The sequence below is a fragment of the Dioscorea cayenensis genome, chromosome 11, assembly GCF_009730915.1.
Source record: "Dioscorea cayenensis subsp. rotundata cultivar TDr96_F1 chromosome 11, TDr96_F1_v2_PseudoChromosome.rev07_lg8_w22 25.fasta, whole genome shotgun sequence".
Lineage (NCBI taxonomy): Eukaryota > Viridiplantae > Streptophyta > Magnoliopsida > Dioscoreales > Dioscoreaceae > Dioscorea > Dioscorea cayenensis.
Window position 1 is genome coordinate 7,923,691 of NC_052481.1, and position 23,536 is coordinate 7,947,226.

The 23,536-nt window shown below is 42.1% G+C and overlaps 2 non-coding genes across 2 annotated transcripts; one reads left to right on the forward strand and one right to left on the reverse strand.

The window, feature by feature from the left end:
- Positions 1 to 8,293: 8,293 nt before the first annotated feature.
- Positions 8,294 to 8,399, reverse strand: LOC120272843. The gene has a single exon (XR_005540378.1). It is a non-coding gene; the product is annotated as a small nucleolar RNA R71 (small nucleolar RNA).
- Positions 8,400 to 22,658: 14,259 nt separating this feature from the next.
- On the forward strand, positions 22,659 to 22,765 carry LOC120272905. Its single transcript, XR_005540438.1, has one exon. It is a non-coding gene; the product is annotated as a small nucleolar RNA R71 (small nucleolar RNA).
- Positions 22,766 to 23,536: the final 771 nt, after the last annotated feature.

The window sequence follows — 23,536 nt, forward strand, 5'->3', positions numbered from 1 at the left end:
ATGTACATGAGCTCTTCTTGTGTCGTGATCATTATGTTGTACAAAAAAACTCCAAAATGTGCTTTTATAACCTATCATTGCTTTATTTTTTTCCTTCAAGATATTCATAACCTCTTTGATCAAAGGAACACCAAATACACTGTATGAGACATAAACCATGGTAAAAATGATGCTCAATGCATGTAAAATATATATAAAATATGTCTACTCAAGCACTTATTAAACTCCCCCACACTTAAGCCTTTGCCTATCCTCAAGAAAAACTAAACATTAAACTCATGGAAAGAAAAGAGAAGTGCTTAGCTTTAGGTTCACTAAGAGTGTAGAAGAATAAAATTCAATCAAAAATGAATGTAATGAAGTCCGAAAGAGTGTGTGTGTGAAAAACTCAACTCATATCAACACTATGTCCACTACAAAATTCTTATTAAAATGGGGCTTATTTATATACAAAAAGAATAGGTAGTAGCTTCACACAACATCTAAGGTCGCCATTTCCCGAGTGGCTTTCACACTTTCAAGGTGGTAGCTCTTTCTACTAATGGTGGTAGCTTTCACTCATCCAATAAGATAACTCTTTCTCTCATTAGGGCATAACAAATATCTGACTTATGAGAGTAGCTACATATATCATAGGTGGTAGCTCTTTCCACCCCTATGTACAATCAAACAAAATTTCTGAAATTTTTCTGATTTTCTTTTTTTTTTTTAGAATAAAACTAGTACACTAAAGTTCCAAAAATATTGAACTAGAGTTTTCATAGGTCTAATGAGTGAGAAAAGTGCATGAAGTAGCAGTCTGAAAAAAGTATTCAAGAAAATTGGTTGAAAACTAGAGCACGATAAAACCTAGTGTTTACAACCTCCAAAAACTAAGAATTAAAATCTTAAGCCTAACATAAACCTTCATTGGCAACAAGAGCATGTTCATGAAACACAAGTATAAGACATGTATAAGGTGAAGCCTCCCCCACACTTAAGATGTACATTATCCTCAATGTACGAATGTAAGCACAATAAAAATAGTATCAATAAAAGTATAATGTGTGCGGGAACGCAATTGAAATAATACTCCGCTGAACTCCTTATTGATCATTTGGTGAAGTCTAACTCATGGATATGTGTTGTTCAACGGGTTGTGAAGCTCACACGACCGTGTGACAATGTCCCATGGTCGTGTTCATGAAAAAAACATCATCAACATCATTCTCAAGGCCATTTGCACAAATACAAGGGCTTTCATGAAGCTCAACAAAATAGAAAAGATGCATGAGTTTATATATATAGAGTAATAAAATACAGACTCGCAAAAAAAATTAAGCATGAAGATAACTCTCAGAAGGTGAATCCTTTCTAAGTATATAAGTCCACAAAATAATATGACACAAATAAAATCATAAGAAAACTAAGAGAAAGTCTCATGAGTGGGACGCCTCAAACGTTAGGGTTAGGTGCTGGAACTGCTGGTGAGTCGGAGGTGACACCCTCGTCTAATGTCTACTGTATATGATCAAGGCACTCTGGAATGCGCACCTGGTTCTCGAGGATGATGTCCACATAGCATTTACTCTAGCCAGACGCTCATGAACTCGAGTGGAAGATGTACCATAATCAGATGATGCTCCAGTGCTGTTGTAATTGGCTTTCCATCCATGGGCTCTCCCTTAGGTGGTGCATTAGGAGCCTCAGTAAGCTCATCATCATCCTCAGATGATGACTTTATTAGCTCGCATCCACTTGGACCTATGCACCTCACTATGCCCATCAGTTAGAGAGTGACCAGTCGCAAAGGTGCGGGGTACTGATATTCTCCTCACCTCTTATCGAACAAAGGAGACCCATCTTGAACAAGAACCGAGAAATGTATGGACCAGGAAGAGTGCTCCTATCCACAAATACTCACTCTGATGACGAAGGTAGTCGGCTACAATTTACCTAACATGAAGAGGCTCTCTTTGAGTCATGGAATGGAGGTATAAAAGATCCAATTAATGAAGTATACCCGTACCATCAGCATGACCTGTCACTGACTGGCTGAGAATAGCATTATGTATACCTATGTGTTGATCGTGAAAGCATAGAGTCCTTCTATTGGACAGGAATAAACTGGTAGCCGCCACAAAAATTATGAAATACCTTGCTCAGAGTAAGGCCATGATGATAGTGATAAGTGCTTGTTTACTAAGAGTATGAAGTATTCTTTTCTTATGATGAGCATTACTTTTATCAGGTTTAATCGCTAATATGTGTGTTTTTGTGTTCTTTTGCGCATATAGGGTTGTGGAGCTCAATAGAGAAGAAAGGAGCCAAAGTAGATTGCGAATGCATTATGTTAATGGAATCTTAAAGTGGACACACGAGAAAATGCAAGTTGTGCTTGAATAGATATAAGTGTGTGACAACCTCCATTATGCTTGATGGAATATGTAAATTGGAGGGGCACAAAGGTAGTCACACTTATGTGTTCCGACTTGTGCAAGGCTAGCAAGATTTCCGTCAAATGTGCTTTTACTTGAAGATGCAACGCGATCTACAGCATAGGTGTGCACTCGTTTTTGTTGCCTCGATGAAAAGTGTGGATTCGGGAGTATTTTCGCGGAGTACGTAGCAGGTACTATAGTAATTTACTGTAGCAATTTACTGTTCACAAACCGCTGAAAACAGATTTTCTGCAAATTCACACGAGTTTTTGGAAATTCCACACGCCCGTGTGGATTCCTGATTTGAGCCCTTTAAAAGACGTGACTTATACCGATTTGGGGATTTACTTTTTCATCTTTTCTCCAACTTTGGAGAGGCCTACGGCTAGTGTTTAGAGATGCTTTGGAAAGATTTTTGGAGTGGTTTTATGGCCTTCGACACCGCGTTCCGTTAGAAGATAGTTATTGGGGTAGCTTTTGTCGGCATCGATTCGGCAAGGTGTGCCCTAAGCTTGATGATGAAACCTTTGAAGAGGCCGAGGTGATAAGTGCTTGTGCGATATGAATGCGAAGCATTCATTCCTTATGTTGGGCATTACTTTTCTCCGGGTTTTACACTAATATGTGTGTTTTTATGTTACTTTCGTGCAGGTAGGGTTGTGAGGCCGAGTATGAAGGAAAGAAGCCAATGTGGATCACAATGCACCGATTTTGGAGGAAATCTTGCTAAGGTTCAAACGTGAAGACATAGGTCGGATGTGAGATGCTAAAGTGTGTGCCAACCTCCTCGTATTCGAGTTTGGCACATCCATTTGGAGGGGCACAAAGGCAGTCACACTCGAGCATTCCGACTTATGCACATAGAACAAGAGCTCCACCAACTTGCCTATCATTGAAGAAGCAAGTGATCCACGACGTGAACGTGTGCCCGTTTATGTTACTCCGATGAAGGTATGGATTCGGGAAGCTATTCAGGCCGGATAATGTAGCAGAGCACCATAGCAACACGGTAGAAAGTACTATAGCAGCACTGTTCACAGCCGGCCGAGAAAACAGGAGTTTAGAGAATCCACACAGACGTGTGGAAATTATCCACTCCCGTATGAAAATTCCGTACGGGCGCGTGAAGCATCCACGCCCGTGTAGTCGCCCGATTCCAGCCCTATTTAAAGCCGAATCAGCCCCGATTTTAGTATTCTTTTCTCCATCTTTTCCCCAACTTGAGAGAGGGCTTCGGCTAGGGTTTTGAGGGATATTGGCCAAGGTTTTGGAGAGGTTCTATGGCTCTGCCATCGTTATTCCTTAGGAAGAAGGTTGGTAGGGGAGCTTCCGTCGAGGCGTATCCTATACCGGACGAGGGAATCCTTGGACGACGAGTAGAGGACTTTCCACAAGACCATCGACACGACTATCGAGGGGGTTTCTTTATGGATTCATTGCTTTTATATTCTATTTCTTTGATTGTACTTAGCTCCATGGAGAGCTAAACCCCTAGTGGGTACTTGGGTATTTGTGAACCCTAGGATGTATTCGTTTCATTGAATCTCTTTATTATGCTTTCAATTAATTGATGTTTATTGTGAGTTCCAATCTTGAATGCTTGATTGTATGAACATTTCCCCTAGAGTGACACTAGGGTTGAGAGTTCTCGTTGGTAACCTTGTTAGTGAGTGACACACCACGAGCGTTATACAAAGCTAGGTTGGAGAGGGTTGAGAGGGTGAGTCGAGAGGTACAGGAGCGTCCCCTTTTTCCTCCGATGTGATAGATTCTATCTCTGTTCCTCGAGTTCTTTGTGGCCATAATAGAGTGAATGGTCTAAGGGATGAACTTCTGCTGGGGCTTAGTTGTGCGTGCAACGAAGTGAAGCGTTTAGGTGATCTCAGTATCTAGGGCTTAATCGTGGTTAGGGACCTTCCACATGGACCAAAGGGTTAGATTTATAATTAGGAAGAGATTTATCACTTGGAATCCCTAGAGCTCATTGAAACTCTATGTGAGTGCGAGGTTGAGAGGTTATCTAATCTCTCCTCCGGGACATGTATAGAGTTAGGCATAGTTTCCCTTAGATTTGGGACTATGTAATTAAGGATTTCCACGACTTACCATTGCATTGGTTGGGAAGCATAATAGAGTGTTCTTAAACTTGAATCAATTATCCTAGGCGGAGCATTATCCGAGTACCCCATCTTTATCGATTGCCTTACCTTCTCCTTTATTCATGTCTTCTTACTTGTGTTTTTTACTTTCAAGAATTGAATCATTGTCACACTGATAAGTGCTTATGCGATATGAATACGAAGCATTATTTCCTTATGTTGAGCATTACTTTCCTCGAGTTTTTACACTAATATGTGTGTTTTTATGTTACTTTCGTGCATGCAGGGTTGTGAAACCAATTATTAAGGAAAGAAGACAATGTGGATCACAATGCACCGATTTTGGACGAAATCTTGCTAAAGTTCAAATGCGAAGATATAAGTCTGGTGCGAGATGCTAGAGTGTGTGCTAGCCTCCCCGTATTTGAGTTTACACAACCATTTGGAGGGGCACAAGGGTAGTCACACTCAAGCATTCCGACTTATGCACATAGAACAAGATCTCCATCATCTTATCCGTCATTGAAGAAGCAAAGCGATCCACAGCATAAACGTGTGCCCGTTTATGTTACCTCGATGAAAAGTGGATTCGGGAGTATTTCTGGCAGAGCAATGTAGCAGGTTACCGTACACGCCCATGGAGTCGCCCGATTCCAGCCCTATTTAAAGCCGATTCAGCCCCGATTTTGGTATTCTTTTCTCCATCTTTTCCCCAACTTGTGAGAGGACTTCGGCTATGGTTTCGAGGGGTATTGGCCAAGGTTTTGGAGAAGTTCTACGGCTCTGACATCGTGATTCCATTAGGAAGAAGGTTCGTAGGGGAGCTTCGATCGAGGCGTATCCTATACTGGACGAAGGAATCTTTGGACGACGAGTAGAGGATTCTCCACAAGACCATCGACACGACCATCGAGGGGGTTTCTTTATGGATTCATTGCTTTTACATTCGATTTCTTTGATTGTATTAAGCTCCATGGAGAGCTAAACCCCTAGTGGGTACTTGGATGATTGTGAACCCTAGGATGTATTCGTTTCATTGAACTTCTTTATTATGCTTTCAATAAATTGATGTTTATTGTGAGTTCCAACCTTGAATGCTTGATTGTATGAACATTTCCCCTAGAGTGATACTAGGGTTGAGAGTTCTTGTTGGTAACCTTGTGAGTGAGTGACACACTACGAGCGTTAGACAAAGCTAGGTTGGAGAGGGTTGAGAGGGTGAGTCGAGAGGTATAGGAGCGTCTCCTTTCCCCTCCGGCGTGATAGATTCTACCTCTATTCCTTGAGTTCTTTGTGGCCATAATAGAGTGAGTGGTCTAAGGGATGAACCTCCGCTAGGGCCTAGTTGCGCGTGCAATGGAGTGAAGCGTTGAGAGGATCTTAGTATCTAGGGCTTAATTGTGGCTAGGGACCTTCCGCCTGGACCAAAGGGTTAGGTCTATATTTAGGAAGAGATTTATCACTTGGAATCCCTAGAGTTCATTGCAACTCTATACGAGTGCGAGGTGTTGAGATTGTTCGATTTCTCCTCCGGGACATGTATAGAGTTAGGCATAGTTGACCTTAGATTTGGGACTATGTATGTAAGGATTTCCATGACTCACCATTGCATTGATTAGGAAGCATAATAGAGAGTTCTTGCACTTGAAGCGATTATCCTAGGTGAAGCATTATCCGAGTAGCCCATCTTTATCGATTGCCTTACCCTCTTCTTACTTTTGCTCTTTCACTTGTTGATTTTATTGTTGAGAATTGAATCAATTTCACACCTATCACAATTGATCTTCCACATAGCTAAGAATCAAATTAAGTATTTTCACTCCCTACTCCCTGTGGATTCGACCCCGCTCACCCGGGATTATTACTTCGACAAGCCTGTGCACTTGCGGGATATAAGCAAGGGGAACTTGTCACACACTTATCATCATTGATCTTTCACATAGCTAAGAATCGAATTAAGTATTTTTATTCCCTATTCCCTGTGGATTCGATACCCTCTCACCCGGGATTATTACTTCGATAAACCCGTGCCTTTGCTTGATATACGCAAGGGGACCTTGTCATGAGGCTACTCCACAAAACCATCGACATGAATATCAAGGGGATTTTATTTATGGATTGCATCTCTTTACTTTTGACTCCATTGTTGATTGTATTTTGCTCCATTGAGAGCTAAACCCTTAGTGGGTACTTGGAATTGTAAACCCTAGCTAGATATTGTTTCTTTAACCTCTTATTATGCTTTCCTTAATTGATGTTTTTAATTGAGTTCCAATCTTGAATACTTGTTGTGTTGATTTTCCCTTAGAGTGACACTAGCGTTGAGAACCCATCTTAGTAATCCTTGTGGATGAGTGACACACCATGAGGATTAGACAATACTAGATTGGAGAGGGTTAAGAGGGTGAGTCGAGAGGTAGCAGAGCGTCCCTTTTCTCTTTTGGTGTGATTTACTCTACCTCCATGTTCCAAGAGCTCTTTGCGGTTACAATAGAGTGAAGTGGTAAGAGACAAACTCGGCTCGGGCTTAGTTTCATGGGCAGCAGAGTGAAGCGTTCAAGTAATCCTTAGTATTTGGGGCTTAATTGTGATTAGGGGTCTTTCGCCTGAACCAAAGGGTTAAAACTTTATTAGGGAATAGGGTTTATCACTTGGAATCCCTAGAGCCTAAGGCAACCTAGCATAGTGTGAGGTGTCGAGACTGAGAGATTTCTCCACCGGGGCATAGTGTAGGGTTAGTCATGGTTGACTTTATGTTTTGGGACCATGTGTTTAAGGATCTCCATGACTCATTAGACATCTGTTAGGAGGTATAATGATTAGTATTGCACTTGGAACAATAGTCCTAGGGGAGCAATGTCCGAGTGCCCCACTTTCAATCGATTGCCTTTCCTCTCATTTTATTGCGCCTCCCTTTCTTATTTTCTTTAGTTCTTTTCATATTGATTTTGTTCATACCACTATTGATTCATCTTCACTTTAGTTAAATAGCAATCTTTGTGTTTCTGATCACTATTCCCTATGGATTTGACTACCCACTCACGGGGGTATTATTACTTTGACAAACCTATGCACTTGCGGGTCACACACAAGGGGTGTGTCAAGTTTTTGTTGCCATTGTCGGGGAGTAGGCATTTTAGAAACACTTTGTACTTTGCTATTTTAGTTATTCATCATTTATTCTATTTCACACTTTCTTATTCTGTCATCGTTTTGATTTGTTTTTCTTTCTTTTGTAGCAGCTCCAGGTTATGATCAGAGGGAACACTTTGACATTGGTTAAAGGACATCCTAAACTTGAATGAACACTTTGTAGAAGAGTTAAAGAACATGTCCAAGAATAGAATCATTCAGCTGAGATAGAGGGTGAAGGATCTAAAAACATGGCTGAACAAGAGGACTAAAGAAGAACTCTTTCAGATTTTGTTAGACCTACTATTCATGGGACACAATCGAGCATTGTGAGGCCACCGGTAGCAGCCCAGATTTTTGAGTTGAAGCTGCACTTTATTCAGATGGTTCAATAGTCTGCACAATTTAATGGGTTAGCCAATGAATACCCGAACAATCATATTGAGAACTTTCTTGAAGTGTGCGACATGTTGAAGATCAATGGGGTTTCTGATGATATAATTTGCCTGAGGACTTTCCCATTTTCTTTGAAAGGAAGGGCCAAACAGTGGCTCCATTCATTGCCAAGAGCTTCCATTACAACATGGAACGAAATGGTTAAAGCATTCATTGCAAGGTACTTCCTTCTAGGAAAATCGACAAAGATTCATAATGAGATATCTTCATTTGTTCAGATGGAGCTTGAAACTTTGTTTGAGACTTGGGAACGATTCAAGGACCTTCTGTGGAAGTGTCCACAATATGGATTCCCCGAGTGGATGATCATTAACATCTTTTATAATGGGTTGAACTTAAGCAACAAACAACTTCTAGATACCGCCGTAGGAGGTACAATGGGGAACAAGGCTCCCAAAGAAGCCCAATAATTGATTGAAGAAATGGGTTTGAATAGCTACCAATGGAATGCAAGAGAAAGGAAGAAAGTGGCTGAACTCCATGAAATTAATGCGGTTACATCCTTGGCAGCCTAAGTAGAGGCATTAAGCAAGAAATTGGATACATTAACTTCACCAAGGGTAGCCGCAATCACAAGTTATGCTGGTTGTGGGGGTTCACATATGCCATCTTATTATCCTATTTTGATTGCTACTTCAGCCCAACTGAACAAGTAGACTTTGTCGGTAATTCGGGAAGAGGATAAGGCATCCTTATAGAAACACCTACAACCAAGGATGGAGAAGCTATCCCACTTTTCTTGGAAAAGGCAAGGGCAACAAAAGGACATGGCACTACCGGGTTTCCAACAACAATAACAAGCCCCAAACATGGAGAACTGAGTTTCATGCTTGGAAACCCGGATGACCAATCTAGAGAAAGCATTGACGAGATTCATCCAGTTATTGGACACAAGGTTTCAATTGGATGAAGCTACACCTCACAACCACACCGCATCTTTGGACAATCTAGAAAATTAAGTGGGGCAAATTGCAAAGTCATTATCGGAGAAACCTCAAGGAAGCTTGCCTAGTAACACCAAAACTAATCTGAGAGAACATGTGAAGGCGATCACTTTGAGAAGTGGTCGTGAGTTTGAGGGTAGGTTTCCAAATGAGAAGACCAATGTTAAAGCACCTGAGGTCATGGGGGTTGAGGAGAGAGCAAATAAGAAGAAAGAGGTGGCAATCCCGCCTTACAAGCCAAGAATCTCTTATCCTTTGAGATTAAAGAACGACCAAAATGATGAGCAATATAAGAAGTTCTTCGGTCTATGATAAGTGCTTGAGTAGACATATTTTTGCAGCCCACGCGGTGAACCTAGCTTCGGAGTGGGTCCTTCAAGACGTCGATCTAAGGCCTATAAATAGCCGTTTTCACACGGGCGCGTGAGGGCACGTGAGGGCACGTGGAAATTCTTGCAGCCCACGCGGGCGCGTGGAAAATCCACACGGGCGCGTGAGGGCACGTGACAGACGCGATCTAAGGCCTATAAATAGCCGTTTTGCCCTATTCTTTCTCATCTTTTGTGCGGCTCTTGAGGGGTGAGACGGCTAGGGTTTGGAGAGGAGGTCTTTGCGGCTTTGGAGGCGCTTCGTCACCAACTTTGATCGATTCCTCCTCCGTCATAGCATCAAGGAAGCCACCGGTGAACCTAGCTTCGGAGTGGGTCCTTCAAGACGTCGAAGCTCTCCATCAAGGGCATCAGTTCATATATAAGGGGTTTATTTCTATGGTTTTAATGTACTTTCATTCATTGATGGTGTGTTTTTGTATGTTGCTCCATGGAGGGCTAAAAACCCTAGAGGGTATTTGGGCTTGTGAACCCTAGGATTCTCATCTTTTGTGGATTTGCTTTTGTGTTTTTTTATTTAATCCGAGTTTGATTAAGTTTCATTCTTGATTGTTTAATGCTTGCTTGCCTTATTGATCTTATGGTTATTTGGTTTGCATGATTTGTTGCCTTGGTGGGAGAGAGATCTTCATTAGGGTTAGAACCTCAAGATTGAAGAGGGTTGAGAGGGTGAGTCATGGGATAGTGAAGTGTCCCCTTTCCCCTCCGATTGGTGTATTCTATCTCCATTCCCTAAGATCTATGCAACCATATTTGGTGGGAGGCGTGAGATTGCTCGATTTCTCCACTGGGACCTTGTAGGGGGTTAGGATCCTTCGCCGGGAATTAGGGTTGGATCAATCTTTAGGAATTGGATACACAATTTGGAATCCCTAGAGTGCTTTGCGGTCATATGTGGTGTGAGGTGTTGAGATTGAGCGATTTCTCCACCGGGACCTCGTAGGGGACTAGTATCGGTGATCTAGAGATAGACCCGATTATGTTTGGATTTCCACGATTTAACTTACTCATCATAGAAACACTTTGCTTATCCGGTACCTAATACCTGAATCCTAGGGGGAGCATTGCCCGAATACCCCACTTTTACTGATTCAGATTCTCCTTCCATTTTACCCTTGCATATTCGTCTCCGGTGTTCATCTCTTCGCACATTAGATCACCACACTATCCCATTATCATTAAGCTAGATAGCAGAGAAGAAGTTAGTACTAGTAGCCCTGTTCCCTGTGGATTCGACTACCCGACTCACCGGGTATTTATTACTTCGACACCCGTGCACTTGCAGTACACACACGCATATTCGGACGTGTCAGTCTATTCAAGCAACTGTACATCAACATTTCTTTTGTGGAGGCATTGTCCCAAATGACTTGATATTCAAAGTTTTTAAAGGATCTTTTGACCGATAGGAGGAAGTTAGAGGAGAGTGCATCGGTGATCTTAGATGCCTATTGTTCTGCGATTTTGCAAAAGAATATGCCGAACAAGAAGAAAGACCCCAGAAGTTTTGTTATTCCTTGTAACATTGGTAATATGGGTGAAGAGATGGCATTGGAGGCTTTAGAGGCTACTATTAACATCATGCCATACTCGTTCTTTCAAAAGCTAGGCTTGCGATAGCCTAGGCCCACTAGGATGACACTTCAATTGGAAGACCGAACGATTAGACATCCGAGGGTCATTATCGAAGAAGTACTGGTGAAGGTTGACAAGTACATATTTCCTGGTAACTTTGTAGTGTTGGATGTCAACGAGGATGTAGATGTTCCTTTGATACTTGGGAGACCATTCTTATGTACTTCAAAGGCACTTATCGACATGGACGGTGTGAAGTTGACATTGAGGGTTGGCGATGACAAGTTGACATACTGCTTCGCCGAAGCCATGCAACATTCTCTTGACTTTAAAGATACTCTTTATTTTCTTGACACTACCAATGAACTAATAGATGAATATGTGCAGGAAATCATGAATACGGACCCATATAAAGGGGTGCTAGACCAAGAAGTTGAAAATGAAGAAGTCTTGATGCTTGGTCTAGAGGAAAAGGTACAGTCTACCGTAGGGATCATGAAGAAGGTGCTCTGAAAGATAAAGCGAGCAAGGAGACGCCACAAGAAATGCCCCGAGGCTAATGGTGATATACAACAACGATGTGAGGGTGACAAATCCTCATATGGTAACATGCTCGATAGCTCATCCTCTGTCCTCAAAAGATTATGTTCATCATGTTTTCAGGTTATGGGTAAGAGGGAAACCTTTATCTATGAGCCCTTGTGAGGTAAGAAGAGGTATGTCAAGTTTTGTGACATTAAACAAGCGCTTCTTGGAAGGCAACCCAAGTCTTTACGATTTTTCCAGTTTTTAGTTTAGAACTTGCATGAGTAAAGCTTTGAGTGTAGGTGTCTTCATTTTTACATGCAAATTGCTGTGTTTTTCTTGTGGATCATTGATGTTATCGCGTGCTTTATTGTGTGTGGCAAAGTTTCTTGGTCGTTTGAGCATGTTTTTAATGATTCTCTGGTTAATTTTGCATTGTAGAGGTAGGCTCTAAGTGTGAATACATGTTCAGAAATTTTATGCCGGGCTTGTAGATTTTTCAAGTCATCTAGAGAAAACACACGGCTGTGTGGATATTCCATACGGGCGTGTGTTTTCATTCAGAAGCTCATCCCGAGAGGATACAGGGGCGTGTGTCTGCCCCTGTAAATGACCTTGTGACGGTCACATGCCCTTGTGAGGTCTCCTCCATCCCGAGAAGACACAGGGGAATGTGGATGCCCCTGTGAGTACCCTGTGAAGATCCACATGTCCATGTCGGATTTCCACAGGGGTGTGTGAAACACTTAGAATTTTTCTCTGTTGGACAGAGAAGCAACAGGGGCGTGTGTGTGCCCTTGTGGGTCGGGCACACGGGCATGGGGAATTTTCACAATCCCGTGTGGATGCGTTCAGAGACAAAGTTTGGTATCCCGAGAGCATATAGGGGCATGTGTTTGCTCCTGTGAGGCTCCCTTGTGGATGTATAGAACACAAAGAGGTGCGGGTTTTCTTTATAATCCTTATGTGCCTTTTCATTTTTACACTTCTACACACCAAAAAAATGCATCCGCTCACTCTCCCGACTTTTCACCGTAATTTTAGAAGGATTGTACTCGAGTTTTCCAGCCGATTGGAAGCTTTTCATCTTCATTTCTTCGGTAAACCCTCATTCCTTCTTTTCTTCTCCAATCTTGATTTAATTCAAATAAACTAGTGATTGTTGCCTCGTTTGTATGTTAAAGTGGTTGGTGCGTGGTTTAATGTGATTTTTGAATGAATTTATGATGTATTTTTAGGTATATTGCATAGAGGCCGTGCGGCAGTCACGCTCTGTGGATCCACACTGGCATGTCGAATTTCCACACGACTGTGTGGATTCCTGCAGTATTATTTTGTAAGTTTATTTGATTGATTTTCTTTTCAATACTTATAGGTATGGCACCAAGGACTAAGAAAGTAGCTGGCAAGCATCATTGAGAGGTCTCACCTGAGCCGGAGCATATAGAGTTCTCGATTCCTGAGCACCCGGCTCGATTCGAGAGTTTGTCTAAGCTCAAGTTCGGTCAGATGCGATTTTCGGATTTGAGCTTGCTTAAAGAGGTGCTGTTAGTTGCTGACATGGCCAATGAGGTTGACGAGCTCCTCTCGGTGGGTAGTTGGTGGTGTTTACTGTTGATAAAGGAGCCAGCTATTCGCATGCTTTTACACTAGAGGTGCACTCATTGTTTGAGTTCGGTTGCCCTTACAGCTGCTTCTCGAGCATCGACACGATCTAGTTTACAGCGTTTGGACATCACCACAGCATGAGCGTCAGTCAGTTTTTGATTCTACTTGGACTGTATGATGAGGCATTCACAGACACTGAGTAGTACGCTCGGTTACTAACAGACTATCCTGGCTATTTTACCCGGTAGAGAGCATATAGAGCATTATGTGGTCAGGGCCAGTATGAGCCGGGGATGTCCAAGGCCACGTGTATTTCTCAACCTGCATATCACTACTTTCATGTCATTCTGAGTAGGTCAGTGAATGGCCGTGGTGATAGCACAAGGGTATTGAGTAGATAGGAGCTATTATACCTTTACTCCATGGTGCAGATTCAGCCGATCCATCTGGGTACATTATAGCTGAGTATCTGAGGTACAAGGGGTAGTATGCCAGGATTGGAGTTATTTTCTTGGGGGCCCTTACATTACTTGACTTATCATTGGGATGGGTCTACTAGACGCCATCAGAGGGACCGAGAAGACGATCATACCTGCACCCCTCGTCCTAGAGACTATGCGACTGATGGGTAAGATCCGTAGGTATAGAGATGGGATGTATGTGTTGAACATGCCCCCACCAGAGCCATTTGAGGTCGAGGGAATTACAATAGAGGGGTCTCAGTCGGTTCCCATGCATCAGCCCGAGCAGATGGAGACCGAGGTACCTCCGGCAGCACAGGAGCCGCCGTTAGTGTACATGTTCTCCCCATTTTGAGCCTATGATCATTTTGAGAGGCTTGAGAGTGCTGTAAGGATGCTTCTGACTGAGGTTGCCAAGGTTTACATGACACAGGCCACACACCATATAGAGGTCATGGCACGTCTTAATATCCTATAGCAGATCCTCAAGCGAGACGCCGCCTCACCGTTCATTATGAGACCCAGGACACAGGCATCTCCAGCACCACCATCTCCTATTCAAGTGTTAGTCGATTCACATATTTCACCAGCAGCAACATCAGTAGAGGTGACCGATCCTGATACCGACGCTTGATGCGTCTTTACTTTTCTTTGTTCTTATTTTTCGTATTTCATTTCCGTATTTTATTTTGGACTTGTATCACTCAGAAAGGATTTTCCTTCTGAGTTTATCATTTATTTTTGTTTCAAGTTATATTTCATTGCCTTATCTTTATATACTCGAGTTGTCTTTATTTTTGTTGAGCTTCACTGAACCCCCTTGTGTATACGTGCAGATGGCCTTGTGAGTATGGTATTTGAGGAACTAGTCATGGACACGGTCTTATGGCCGTGTGTCCTCCACAACCCATTGAGACACAACTCTCAATGAATATGCTTTCGATTGCCCACTTCTACATATGCTTTCGATTGATTTATATCCTATTGTGCATGCTTGCTGATAAGTGCTTGTGCGATAAGAATATGAAGTGTTCTTTCCTTGTGTTGAGCATTACTTTTCTTGGGTTTTAATGCTAATATGGGTGTATTTATGTTACTTTTATGCAGGTAGGGTTGTGAGGCCGATTATGAGAGAAAGAAGCCAATGTGGATCGTAATGCACTAATTGGGAGGAAATCTTGCTAAGGTTCAAACGCGAAGACATAGGTCGGGTTCTAGATGCAGGAATGTGTGCCAACCTCCTCGTACTCGAGTTAGCACAACTATTTGGAACGGCACAAGGGCAGTCACATTCAAGCATTCCAACTTGTGCATATAGAACAAGATCTCCACCAACATGTCCATTATTAAAGAACCAAGGTGATCCATGACGTAAATGTGTGCCCGTTTGCGTTACCTCGATGAAAGTATGGATTCAGGAGTATTTCAGGGGGATACTGTAGCAGGATACTATAGAAAACATTGTAGCAAAGATATATAGCAACACTGTTTACAGCCTGCCGAGAAAACAGGAAAACAGAGAATCCACACGGGCATGTGGAAAATCCACAGGGGCGCCCACATGGGCGTGTGGATTCCCGATTCCAGCCCTTTAAAAGCCGATTTCAGCCCCGATTTCAGGATTGTTTTCTCCATCTTTTCCCCAACTTGAGAGAGGTATTGGCTAGGGCTTTGAAGAGGTTCTATGTCTCCGACATCACGCGCCATTTAGAAGAAGGTTAGTGGGAGAGCTTTAGTCGGCACCAATCCGGTGAGGTGTATCCTAGGCCAGACAAAGGGACCCTTGCGATGAGTAGAGGACTCTCTATAAGACCATCGCCATGATTATGGAGCGGGTTTTCTATGGATGCTTTGTTTTTACATTCGAATTCATTGATTGTATCTAGCTCCATGGAGAGCTAAACACCTAGTCGGTACTTGGGTATTTGTGAACCCTAGGATGTATTCGTTTCTTTGAACCTCTTTATTATGCTTTCAATTAATTGATGTTTATTGTGAGTTCCAATCTTGGAGACTTGATTGTATGAATACTCCCCTAGAGTGACACTAGGGTTGAGAGTTCTTGTTTTTAACTCTTGTAAGTGAGTGACACACCATAAGAGTTAGACAAAGCTAGATTGGAGAGGGTTGAGAGGGTGAGTCAAGAGGTAGCAGAGTATCCCCTTTCCCCTCCGGTGTGATTTATCCTATCTCCATGTTCCAAGAGGTCTTTGCGGCCATAGTAGAGTGAATGGACTAAGGGATGACCTTCCACTGGGGCTTAGTTGCGAGTGCAACGGAGTGAAGCGCTGAAGTGATTTTAGCACCTAGGACTTAATTTTGGCTTGGGATCTTCCACTTGTACCAAAGGGTTAGGTCTATACATAGGAACATGGTTTATCACTTGGAATCCCTAGAGCGTATTGCAATTCTGTGCGAGTGCGAGGTTGAGAGGTTATTTAATTTCTCCTCCGGGACATGTATAGAGTTAGGCATGGTTGACCTCAGATTTGGGATCATGTAATTTAGGATTTCCACGACTCATTGTTGCATCAATTAGGAAGTATAATAGAGGGTTCTTGCACTTCAAACGATTGTCCTAGGCGGATCAATATCCGGGTACCCCATCTTTATCGATTGCCTTACCTTCTCCATTACTTGTGCTCTCTATCTTGTTGCTTTTATTTTTGTTATTTCATATTTTGTCACACATATCACTATTCATCTCCCACATTAGTTAAGAAACAACTTAAGTGTCTTTATCCCCTACTCTCTTTGGATACTATACCCACTCATCTGGGATTATTACTTTGACACCCGTGCACTTGTGGTTTACACGCATATACGGTTGTGTCACTTGCGTACATTGAGCACAACGTAGATCTTAAGTGTGTGGGGGGGGGGGGAGACTTCACATTACACATGTTCATTACATAAGTTTTGACTGAAATACATGCTTACATAGCCAATGGCGGTTCACTGTAGTAGTTACTGTTCACAAACCGCCAAAAACAGATTTCTTACAAATTCACACCGGCATGTGGAAATTCCACACGCCCGTGTGGATTCCCGATTCCAGCCCTTTAAAAGTCGTAACTTGTATCGATTTGGGGATCCTCTTTTCCATCCTTTCTTCACATTTTCCCCAACTTTGGAGAGGACTGCGGCTAGAGTTTAGAAAAGCTTTGGCAAGGTTTTTGGAGTAGTTCTATGGCCTTTGACACTGTGTTCCGTTGAAAGATAGTTATTAAGGGAGCTTTCTTTTACATCGATTCGGCGAGGTGTGTGCTCTAGGCTTGATGAGGGAACCGTTGAAGAGGATGAGGCTACTCCACGAGACCATCGACATGAATACCAAGGGGGTTTTATTCATGGATTGCATCTCTCTACTTTTGACTTCATTATTCAGTATTTTGCTACATGGAGAGCTAAACCTTTAGTGGATGCTTGGACTTATAAACTCTAGAATGATATTGTTTCTTTAACCTCTTATTATGCTTTATTTAATTGATGTTTTTAATTGAGTTCCTATCTTGAATGCTTGTTTTGTTGAGTTTCCCTTAGAATGGCACTAGGGTTGAGAACCCATCTTGGTAATTTTTGTCGATGAGTGACACAACATGAGGGTTAGAGTATACTAGATTGGAGAGGATTGAGAGGGTTAGTCGAGAGGTAGCAGAGCATCCCCTTTCCCCTCTAGTGTGATTTACTCAACCTCCATGTTCCAAGAGCTCTTTGTTGTCACAATAGAGTGATGTGCTAAGAGACAAACTCCACTGGGGCTTAGTTGTGCGTGCAACAGAGTGAAGCATTGAAATAATCCTTAGTATCTGGGGCTTAAATGTGATTAGGGGTCTTTCGCCTGATCCAAAGAGTTAGATCTTTATTGGGGAATACGGTTTATCACTTGGAATCCCTAGAGCCTAAAGCAACCTAGCATAGTGTGAGGTGTCGAGACTGAGAGATTTCTCCACTGGGGCATAGTGTAGGGTTAGTCACGGTTGACCTTAAGTTATGGGACCGTGTGATTAAGGATCTCCATGACACATTAAACATCAGTTAGGAGTTATAATGATTGGTATTGAAATTGGAACAATAGTCCTAGGGGGAGCAATGTCCGAGTGCCCCACTTTCTATCGATTGCATTTCCTCTCATTTTATTGCGCCTCTCTTTCTTATTTTCTTTAGTTATTTTCATATTGATTTTGTTTATACCACTATTGATTCATCTTCACTTTAGTTAAATAGCAATCTTTGTGTTTCTAATCACTATTCCCTGTGGATTCGACTACCCACTCACCGGGGTATTATTACTTCGATAAACCCGTGCACATAAGGGGCGTGTCAGATAGTTAGTGGGAAGCTATGCATACTCCACTGTATCAATATAATCCTCATCGTACAAGCCGAGTAGGACTATAAACTAGGGCAGGGACATCCCATGTGGCTATCCAAAACCTAGGAAATGAATGGTGTTCTCATTGTGAAAATTGGTATCTGCCATGGAGCGAGTAAAAGAGAACGAGGAAGGAACCTCTAAAGTAATGTCTCACAAGATAGGATGATAAATAGTAAGAAGTCAGTCCCAACCTCCTATTTCAACAAGCTCTTGAACCTTGTCAGTAAGTCCAATCTCCCCAAAGTGCATCTCAATTGATGTGGCGTGACTGTCCAAACATAAACTTCTGGAGGCGCTCGAACCTTTGCTGATGTGCAGGTTCAATAAATTCGATCGCTGATAAACATCTAAAAGTATGTATTTTGCATGTATTTGTTCTATATTATTCTTTATATTTATTTGTTGAATCGATGCCTTTTTGGTCTAAATTGTAGTATTTCTGCATTTCAGGGCCTTTTGTAGCCTTGCTACCTCGGCGACGCGATTGGGGATGAAGTCGGCATCAAAACGGCATTTCCGGGGGCCGGGATTACTGTAGCTCATCGCGGGCTTCTCGGCAGAAACTGAAATTCCCGAGGGGTCGGTATACGGCCGGTATACTGACCCGTTTACCGGTCGGGATCTGGGCACTTATAAGGTCTTGAAGGGCATTTTTTGGGCATCTTCTGCTTGATTTTTCTTCTTCTTTGGGGGACAAGACCGGCTAAGGTTTGGAGAACACTTCCACATCACTTGAACCCAAGCTTTAGGAGCGCAAAAAGGGAGGAAATCCAAGCATTTTCTCGGCGGGGAGAGCAAGAACAAGGAGGATCTACTTCTAGGGCATCATTGCTTGGAGGTTGAAGACAACGGGAAGCCACCCCTTCGAGTGGCATCTTCGGAAAGCTTTCTCCGGGGATTCTTGCATCATTCGACCTTCATCATTTGAGGGAGTGTTCCTCATGTTTACTTTAGTTGTTTGTATAGATTATTTGGTTTTCTTGTTGAAGATGAACAACTAAACCCCTAGGTCACTGGATGTAGGTGAATCTAGGGGGCGAACTTGTGATGTTTTGGATTGTTTGAGTAGTTTATGCATGTTTGGCTTGTTGTGATCCTTGTTTGGTGTTCTTGCTTGTTTTGGTACATTTGATTGGGTGATGTATCAAATTCTTGGTAGCACTTTGTAGCATGACCATTGCCTTAGTGCTAGACTCCAACAAACTAGGAAGTGTTCATTGTATAAATATGCCGTGACCATCGGGTATTTGTACCCCACCAATCCTAGGGTTGAAAACTACTTGTGTTTCCACCCTAACTTGTGAAAACTTACATTCTCCTTGCAACCGTGTGGGAAGTTGGGCGGAAGAGATTCCGCGCTCAACACTTGCACCGGGTTAGGGGTCAATTGCCATGACCATCGGGTTGACCTAGGTCTTGGTTTTCTCGGTCCAACTAGCCATGTGCTTTATTACTCAATTTCCTACTCACTATAGTAGCCCCCTTGGGAATCCGCATCCGTGACCGTTTTCCAACCTTGGGCATCTCCCGTATTTTACTTGTTTCGTACTTCTTAAGATTTCATTTCGCTTTTCGTTTCGCTTTCTTTTCTTCTTTTTTCTTATCTTGGAATCGGTGAGCTAAACAACAGGTAAGAAGTGAGTAGGGTAGCTCCTCAGGCCCCTTGGGAATATGACCCATTCGCGCGTGCACGAGTGGTTTATTACTTGACGACCCCGTGCGTTTGCGACTGTACACACTTCGTGTCGATCAATCGCTGGTGGTGGGGTTGGCTTCCTATCTTGGTGAGGCTATTTATGATTGACTTTCTTGGTCTTTGGTGCCATATCTGTGAGTAAAACATCAAAAGAAGTTAGTTTGGTATGAATACGGTGTGTGCATAAATCCACACGGGCATATGAGCAAGCCATATGGCTGCATGGCATTACTGGCCACGGTTCCAACCCACGCAGTCACGTGGGCTCACCATGCACCCCTGTGGGTGTGGTTTGGCTCGGCAGAGGGGCCATGCGGTCTCGTAGCTACACTGGCTATAGTCAACTAGCCCATGCGGTTGTGTGGGTGCCTGACCATAGGCAAAAAGCCATGGTCATGCTCCAACGGCTCACCAAAGTGGTTTTACATGCATTCTAAAGTGTTTAACATGAATTTCCATGAGAAATAACATCTAAAAACCAAGAAGTCTCCATAGATTTGAAAATGAGGACAGGGAGAATATGTGGGGAGATGAGCGCTTACCGGAATGAATCAGAGAAGTGAACTCGGTGGAAAACCTGGAAAAACACTCATAGAACTCCAAGAACTAGAAGAAAAATGGTTTTGGAGTCCAAAGGTTGGAACTCTTGAAGATGGAGAAATGGGGAGATGAAGGATTTTTGGTTGAAGAAGGTGAATAGTATCTCTTCACATTTTTATAAGCCATGCATGGGTACTGTACATGGTCGCATGGAAATTCTACGGGACCGTGTGGACTGTGGAATTTCTAAAGATAGTTTTACGCGAGTATTCACCTTCAAAATTAACACTAATTCTTCCACTATAAACATGAATTACACCTTAAACCATGCCACATACATGAAAATCAATTTAAATCACCATAAATTTTTAATGAAAAGTCCAATATGAACAAAAATTAATTAAGACACACACTCATGAATTTATTACTGCAGAAAATAAAAATCTAACCTACAAATTAAGTAAAAACTTGGGTTACCTCCCGAGAAGCACTTGTTTAACGTCACTAAGCTTGATGTACCTGTCCTTTCCTCATGGTGGCTCATGGAAACAGAAAATTTTCTTCTTTGAAACCTGCACACATGAGGGACAAAATTTCTTCATATTGTAGGAGAATTGATTAAGCATGTTACCAAATGAGGGAGTATCGCTCTCCACTTGTGTGTGCTTATCCCCAAGTGCATTAGAGTGCTTCCTATGGCAACGTCTCGACCACTTCAAGCTATGAAAAATTTGTTTCAGAAATCCTCCTTTTGGTTGCTCTTTGAGGACTTGTTCTACATGTTTGCTCATTTTCTCCTCCTCAATGCCTGACTACTGTTCATATGGATCCGAGTGTAAAAATTCCTGTAAATACTCATTAGCAATCTCATCGTTAACATCTAAGAAATAACATGAATCATCAAAGTCAAGAGAATGCTTCATTACATCGGCAAGATGGTATGTGATATTCTCTTCTTCTATGCATAGTGTCATCTCACCTCCATCCATGTCGATGAGTGCCTCAAAAGTTCGTAGGAATGGTCTACCTAGAATTAGTGCAACATCCACATCTTTATCAACATCAAGAACCACAAAATCTATAGAAAAAATATACTTTTCAACCTTTACTAAAACATCTTCAATTATACATCTTGGATGATGAACTGAGCGATCGTCCAGCTATAATGTCAATTAGGTTGGCCTTGGCTCTCATAGCCCAAATTTTTGAAATAAAGTGCATGGCATGACATTAATACTGGCCCCTAAATAAACTAATGGTTTTTCTTCCCCCAAACCTCCGATTACACATGGTGTGATCAAGCTTCCAAGATCTTTCACATTGCCGAACAATTTCCTTCCAAAACCATAGCTACACTCTCCTCCATTTCCCTCTTATTGGTCAAGAGGTCATTTAAGAACTTTGCATACCGAGCCATTTGTGACAAAGCCTCTACAAATAGGATGCTAATATGCATCTGTTTGAATAGATCTAGAAATTTCCAATTTTGCTCATCAGTTTGGCCTTTCTTCAAACACACCTAATAGGGAATTCTTGGAGTATATGAAGGGGGTAACATAGCTATTCCCTTTCCCTTGTCTTGCACCCTGTCCCTTGGCTTTTCTTGAGAAATTTCAGTAGTCTTACTATTGGGGGATTTTTCTTACATAATTTCAAAATTTTTCTCAAAGTGAGCTTTTCTTGGATCTCTCGACCACTCCTCAAAGTAATCAACTTCACGTGCTCCCTTGGGTTCATCTTGGTGTTACTTGGCAAGCTTCATTGAGGCTTCTCCGCTAATGACTTCGCTATTTAACCCACTTGATTCTCCAAATTGTGAAAGGAAGTGGTGTGATTGTGGAGTGTTACCTCCATATTTTGGAACCTTGTGTCAGTTGGCTGAATGAACATTGACAAAACCCTCTCTAACTCTGAAACTCTCTCCAGAATTGAAGGTGTTTGCTGAAATCTATGTGGGGCAGCTGGCTTTTGCTGCCCTTGGTTACCCCATGAAAGATTTGGGTGGTTCCTCTATCCTTGGTTGTAGGTATTGCTATAAGGGTTGCCTTGTCCACTTCCCGCATTACCCACAAAGTCTACTTGTTCAATTAGGGCTAAAGTAGCAATTTAGATAGGACAATCGGATGGCATATGTGAACCCCCACAACCATCACAACTCCTTATCACAACCACTCTTAGTGAAGTTAGAGTGGCTAATTTCTTGCTCAATGCCTCTACTTGGGCTGCCAAGGATATAATCGTATTAATCTCATAAATTCTGGCCATTTTATTCTTCTCTCTTGCATTCTATTGATCGCTATTCAAGCCCATTTCTTCAATTAGCTATCGAGCATCTTTAGGGGTCTTGTTTCCTAATGTTCCTCCTGCAACAGCATCAAGGAACTTTTTAGTGCTTGGATTAAACCCAGAATGTGTGAATGATCATCCACTCAGGCAACCAATGTTGTGGATACTTTCGCAAGAGATCCTTGAATTGTTCCCATGTCTCAAATAACGATTCTAACTCCATCTGAACATATAAAGAGATCTCATTATGAAGCTTTGCCGATTTTCCCGAAGGGAAATACCTTGCAAGGAAAGTGTCCACCATTTCATTCAATGTTGTTATGGAAGCTCTCGGCAATGAATGGAGCCACTATTTGGCTCTTCCTTTCAATGAGAATGGTAAAGCCCTTAAGTGAATAGCATCATCCGAAACCCGATTAATTTTTAGCATGTCGTACACTTCAAGAAAATTCTCAATGTGGTTGTTCGGGTCTTCATCGGCTAACCCATCTGAATGAAACCCAGCTTCAACTCAAAATTCTATACTATACAGACAACAGGACCATTTGAATGAAACCCAACTTCAACTCAAAATTCTATGCTGTAACTGGTGGCCTAATAATCCTTGACTGTGTCCAACAAACTATAAGCCGAGCAAAATTTGAAAGTGTTCTTTGTTGCCCCTCTTGTTCTGCCATATTTTCATTTTCTTTAATTTTTATTTCAGCTGGAAAATTCTATTCTTGTACAAGTTCCTTGCACCTTATATGTAATCTACGCTTAATTTCAGGATCTTCTTCAACGAATGTCGAAGGATTCTCTTCGGTCATAACCTGTAGTTGAAATTAATGAAAAGAAACATTGATAATGGTGAAAGAAAGAAGTATGAAGTAGAAAACAAATGAAAAAGTGAATGACTAAAGTAACCAAGTCCTATTATTTCTAATATCCCATTCCCCGCGAACGGCGCAAAAAACTTCACACACTAATTTGCGTGCATGTATTGCAAGTGCACGAGTTTTAAAGTAATAAAATACCCAATGAGTCG